Below are 6781 nucleotides of genomic sequence, written 5' to 3'. Positions count from 1 at the left end.
GGCGTTGAGCGAGACGCGAGGCGTCGCGGCGTGTGCAGCAAAGTGTTTTGATGAAATCGTTTTCATGCTTTTGATTGGATTTGCAAGTAAATTCGTTATCGGGCTCGCTGATGCGTTTACCGTCACATTGCCAACGTTGATATCAACAAGGATATCAACGCTGACGTTGACGCCGCGTGTCGCTTTCGTTGTCACTTGATATCGATGCCGATGTCGATGTCGATGCTGACGCCGACTTCGATTTGCACTTAATTGCATTAATATTGCGGCCGGGCCAAGAACCTTCCTTCCCCCTGCTTACTGCCCCTTCCCCTCCTTCACCTGCTTCCCTCGCTGCCCCCGCAGCTGCCACGTTGCCAATCAGCGCAATTCAATTTGTCGCCCCACCCAACTCAGCATCAATTGAGGCAGACAGGCAAACCCAAAAATTTTGCAATATGTATCAATTTCACATACTCTAAACGCGTTGGGGAATATGCAAAAGGTTGAAAAAGATGGAAATAGGTTAATTAAAATTTAAGTTTAAATGTCATGCATATCTTACGACCCTTCAAGTTTTATCTTTAAAAAATAAAAGGAGAACTCATACTTGACTTACAAATTTATTAATGTATTTTGGATATATCAGTAAAATAAAAATACAACAATTTCATGCCTTTTACTTAAGTCTAAATATTTATATATATATCATTCTTACTTTTAATTCAGCTGAGAAATATACGAAACATTAAAAAGAATTAAAGATGTGTTCATAAATCATTTTCAATGCAAATTTTATAAGATAGCTAATGTGTTAACTTTGTCTGCAATATATTTTCATATGACTGACCTTTTTTTACAAGTGAAATGAAAAAGATATATTTGTTGAAGTAAGTTCACTCTATAAATAGAATTCATTAGAGAATTCAAATTCATATTAGAACCGAGCTTAAAATCATGCACAATACAAAAATATAAATCAGTTGAATAAAATTACTTTTGAAATAGCATTATTATTATTAGCTTACTAATTAAATGAACTTTAAGGAATATATTTTTATATCAGAATGCATAAAATTTTATATTTAAATTGAAGCAATGATTAGTTGATCTTGAAAAATATTGTTAACTACTCAAAGAAAAAAATTCTCTATATGAAAAGTAGATTGAAAATGTTGTTTCAAGATTTTTCTTCTTGGTTGAATTTTAATATTTCTTAATTAACAAGATTATAATCTTAAATTTCAAAATTAGGCATTCTAGATTTGTTGTAGAATTTGGATATTGATTTAAGAATATACTTTCTTGGTTTAATTTCGAGATTATACAATCTGGGTTCAAAATTTTAGTCTTGATTTTAGCACGGTTTTCTTTCTGCGTATATAATAAGCTTTATACTTTTGTTTTTATTCGACTTCTTTTTATTTTTTTCCAGCTCACACTTAAAATATAATTCAATGGCAGTTCAATTTGGTAAACGTTGAGTTTAATTTGAAATTTCTTTCTTTTAAAATAATTAAATAAATGAGATGCAGTTCATTTTTAATTTTCACACGTTTCTTTTTTTTTTTTGTTTTCTTTTTTCTACCTTTAACAGTGAAGAAAAATATATGAAAACCACGGCCATCTCGATATGTGAGCTTTGTCGTTTAGGGTATGAATATTTCGGCAGTGCAATGAATTTAAGGATTTCATTCTTACTTTGCCATAAGACCCTTGACTCAATATTCAATTCCAGGCAAAATGCCTTAATGCGCGCACGTTGCCAGCGGCCCAAAAAAAAGGAGAGAAGAGAAAGAGAGAGAGAGAGGGAGAGAGGCGGCCACTTGCCCCCACTCGAAGTGTCATCATGCCATCTTGCCACATGCCACACGACTGCGGCGTCTCTGGTTCATAACCATTTTTTGGGTGCTGGCGTCGCCCCTTTGACACTTTGTCTCATTTTTGGCAATTTTTAAGCAATTCAATTTAATTTTATTAGTTTTGGCAAAACTCAAACAACTGGGACGACGACGACGACGTCGGCTACAACAATAACAAGGTACAACTAGTTCGCTTTCTTTCTCCTTCCTCTTTTGACCCCTTTTGTGGCAGAACCTTTTGTCCTCTGTCCGTGTGTTGAGCTCATAAAATCGGCAAGTGAAGCGAGATACGAGATACAGATACACAGATACATACACATATTTATAAGTATGTCATTTGTTATGCTCTTCATTGGCCACGTCTATTTCGTTGCTGGCTTTTTATTAGACGAGAATTTTTCGCCCTCGTCGCGCCCGCCACATAAGTTTTAAGTCGTAAAAAGTCCATAAAATGCATTGGCAACTTTTCTATGTATGCGATTTGAGTCAGTTTTTCTTTTTTTGTGAGGATGACCCACAGCGCGGCTTAGTTCAGATAGTTCTTGACATTTGATTTTATTGTTATGATTGCCAAAAATGATGTGCCTAATGTGAGCTTCATCCGGCAAGGCAAATAGAGAGGGGAATCGGAGGGAAAACACAGTTGAGGGGGTTTGTAAATTATACTCAAAAGTTGCCCACTTAAGGCCCAATTACTTTTACGGCTTAATTATGCGAATGGACATCGAGACCCGCAGTAAATTTTTGGGAAACAAATTTCACCGACTTTGAGTGTCATGTGAAACACTCATAAAGATCACATTGAATATAATGCGAGTGCTGCGTGAATGCAGCGCATTAAACAACAATTGTGAGAAGAATGAAAGAGGAAACAGGGAAAAAAAGTGCATAAACTAGAATGCAATTAATTAATTACATTTAAACGCTTGGCAAATGATGCCAAAGCTGAAAAGTCGTGTCCCGCTTTTTCGTTGCCAAGCCAAACGAAGCCGTTGAGTGCACTCGCTCTTAACTTGGCCCGGTTCCGGTTTTGCCAACTGCCGACTACTGTTGTTGCCTCTTGGCCTTTGGCCTCTAACTGCTCGTTTTTTTCTACTCTGAGTAGTTGAAGCAAAAAAAAAAAAACATGTACTTAACTCTCCAATGAGAGCGACAAACTGAATGCGCAGCAAACTGAATGTTTGCTCTATGCGGAACGCATTTTAAATGTGTGCTATAAATTTTATAAATTTGTGATGCCTCCGAAAGAGGGGAGAGTAAAAATACATGTGTAAAATTCATTAGCGGCTCATTGGGTAAATGGATAGGGAAATTAGAGAATTACAATGTGTAAGAGTAAAAGATGTATAAAAGTATGAGTAAATATTTTTCACTTTATTTTGAATGTATTAGTATATAGATTTACCAAAAATAGCATTGGGGACATTTTACTATTTTAGTTATATTAATTCTGTACACTTTAAGATATATTCAGTATATTTAAGAGGGTATAGTGTAAGAAAATGTCTAGTTTTCAATAGCGGGTCATTGAGAACCTTACCTAATATTAATAGGTACAACAATTAAAGAATTTTAATGTACATATAAGAGTAAAAGATGTATAGAAATAAATGTAATAAGCGTCATTCTACTCAAGTAATAACAATAATAGTTTGGTATATTTTGAGCGTTATGGTATATTGATATACTATATATGATATTCGGTATATTTGTACTATTTTGCGGTATATTTATTTGGTTTATATTGAATGTAGTACTATATCAAAATTCCAAAAATGACATAAGAGTAATAGATGTATAAAGATAAATGTAATATCCGAGATAATATTCAAGTAATCACATTCATAGTTTTGTATATTTTGAATGTTATAGTATATTGATATTCGGTATATTTTATTTTTTTTTGTGGTATATTTTTTGGTTTATATTAAATGTAGTACTATATCAAAATACCAAAAATGGCATTCGGTATATTTTAGTATTTGTGGTACATTGATTTGGTATAGTTAAAGAATAATAATACATTTGGTACATAAAATAATAGCTTAAGTAATTATGATTCCAGTAAATTTGGTTACTATCAGATACAAAAAGTTATTTCAGAAATATCGACAAAAATACCTACTTACTATGGGACATTATTGCTTCAGCTGTCAATCTGGTATATTTTGTTCTATATGGTATATTTGAAATGTATATCAAAATACCGAATATAGCCATTAGTATATTTCAGTAATTTTTGGTATATTCATTTTGTATATTTTAATACTTACTGATTAACTTTTAAATATAGGTACTGGGCTTTTCATAGTCGAGCCCACTCAACTATAGCAATCTTACTCGTTTTTTATATTAAGGATTTTTCTAATTTACCACATTAAATGTTGGGTAGCATAAAGTGATGTGTCCTTCGATTTTGTAATGATTTTAATTGTATTCTACATTATTATTAAACTATTTTTTAATTTAAAAATCATTTCTGTTGTCATTTTTGTAGTTTAAGTAAAATAAATTATAAATTTCACTAAATGTTTCTTACGTATAACACTTCTTACACGATTGATCTGTACTTTGAATTGAAACAATTCTTGAGTGAACTGTATTTATTTTGAAGAAAATAGTTGTAGTTAGTTTGTAGATAAAATTATTTAAATTGGTACAAAATTGAGTAATAATTGTTGTCAAAATCGTTTAACAAACCTAATTAAATCTAAGCAAACGCATTATATGTTAACCAGATATTTTAACTTTGAAAATTTCTCTTTGAACATTAAGCAAAAGTTCACCTTAAACATTGTTCATATTATTTTAAATTTTAAGCAGAAATCAGTTAACAGTTTCTATTTCTTTGCTTTTATTTCTCAGAAGCTGCAGCTCAGTTTTTGCTGTTGTTGCATGGAATGGTGCATGTTGTTGCTGTGGCAGGCTAAAGGCAAGCTGCAGTTGAACCAGTTGGTAATTTAATTATAAGTGTTAGATGCTCAGTTGTTTAACTTATGGAAAACAAATGCAGGAGAAAATATGCAGCACCCGCTGGCAGGCAATAAACGAATTAAAATCAAACAAAAATACGAGAGCAAAAATCGAAACGAAATCTCGAAAAATATGGCATATAAAATGGGAAATGGGAAAATAAGAAAATCGGAAATCGGAAATACAAAACAAAATCGAAAAGTGCAATTAGCAGCAGGTGGAAAGAGTTAACAAATCGTAGAATACAGAAATATAATAACAGACTGCAGTTAAAAACTAAAAGCTGACGAGATTGTTTAAACTTTGAATTGTGCTTAAAGCGCAATTCGATGCATTCATCTGAAGGGGAAGAGAGGGAGGGAAAGGTTGTTGTAACTGCAGCCATTTGAGTCAGAATAAAGCGAAAATGAAATAAAAAGGATGCCAGGTCACAAAACGTAACCAACAGAGAAAACCAACAATTGCCCCAGTGCCAAACACCAAACTCTCAGCCCCAACTCGAAATTCAAACTCAACTGAACCGCATCGCATTGAACCGAAACCAAACCCAACCAAAACCAAACCAAACCAAACCGATGCGAAGCGAACTCAACTCAACTCAACTCAACTGAACCGCCAAGCCAAATCAATGCCCGCAAATGGCAGTAAACACAATGAAAGCAATAACGGTTTAGGAAACGCGATGCACCGAGGCATGACAAGCTGAGAGAATACCCTGGAAAATACGGGAGAAGATTTTACAGGTATCTTACTTGACTCTAGAAACATTATTGTGGTGATTGAATGGTTAAATTTTAATTAGAGTTATATTGAAAAGTAAAAACAAAAATATATTGATAAAAAAGAGGTATATAGAAATTAGTAGAACAATTTTTACAGGCATCTTAATTGATCCTAGAAACATTATTGAGGTGATTGAATGGATTTGTACAACATAGAGTTATGGTAAAAAAATAAATGTGTTAATAATAAAAACTCATATCAATTAGTTAGAATATTCAAGGAAATGGGAGAGGAAATGCTACAGGTATCTTACTTTATTCTAGAAACATTTTTGAGGTGATTAAATGTTTAAATTCAATAAAGAGTTCAAGTAAAAAGAATAATTAATTTATTAAAAATGGCACAAGCTGAGAGAATACCCTGAAAATGAGAGAGAAGATTTTACAGGTATCTACAAGCATTTTTGAGATGATCGAATGGTTACATTTTGTTCAGAGTTATAGAAAGAAGTATATCAATAAATTCATTCATAAAAAAATGGTATAACCATCTGAGAGAAAAATAGATTGATTTTTCAGGCATCTCCTTAACTAGATTCTTTAAAAATTAATGACACGATGGAATGGAATAATTATTTACTAAATTATATAAATAAGTTGTAAATATTAAAAGTTTTTAATAACTGCTAAATCAAGGTATAAAAAGAAGAGGAGAATATTTTGTTTAATACTCACTGCCCATTTTTCAATAAGAGCCCATTAATATGAATTCTTATACCTGTACCAATTAAAGTAAATACTTTACTCATCAAAAACTAATAGAATGATTCGATTATTTATTTTAATTAGAGCAGCAAGTAACTCCAAAAATGTAATATAAAAGTAATAGGATATAAACAAATATAATTGAATGAATGCTTGGTTTCAATTGTTTGATTTAATTCAAAAGTAAAACTCATAAAAATGTTTTCAACAAATAAGCGATGATTTATAAGTGTTAAAAATTAAATGCCATGTATAATCATGTTTGAATAATGATGCTGTGCTTTCGACAGTCTCTCTTTCAATGCGCTTCTTTTGACGTATAGCTTGTCAATATTGCAAATTTCACGCTATTTTGTGGACTTTATATAATTGCATTAAAATTAAAATCAATAATAACAAAAAACACCATAGTTGAAAATTGTAAAATGTAAAAAGAAAATAATTCATAAGCTTAAGCTACGAATGCAAAGAAATTAATAA

The sequence above is a fragment of the Drosophila albomicans genome, chromosome 2R, assembly GCF_009650485.2.
Source record: "Drosophila albomicans strain 15112-1751.03 chromosome 2R, ASM965048v2, whole genome shotgun sequence".
NCBI classification, from domain to species: Eukaryota; Metazoa; Arthropoda; class Insecta; order Diptera; family Drosophilidae; genus Drosophila; species Drosophila albomicans.
This window is presented reverse-complemented; position numbering follows the sequence as displayed.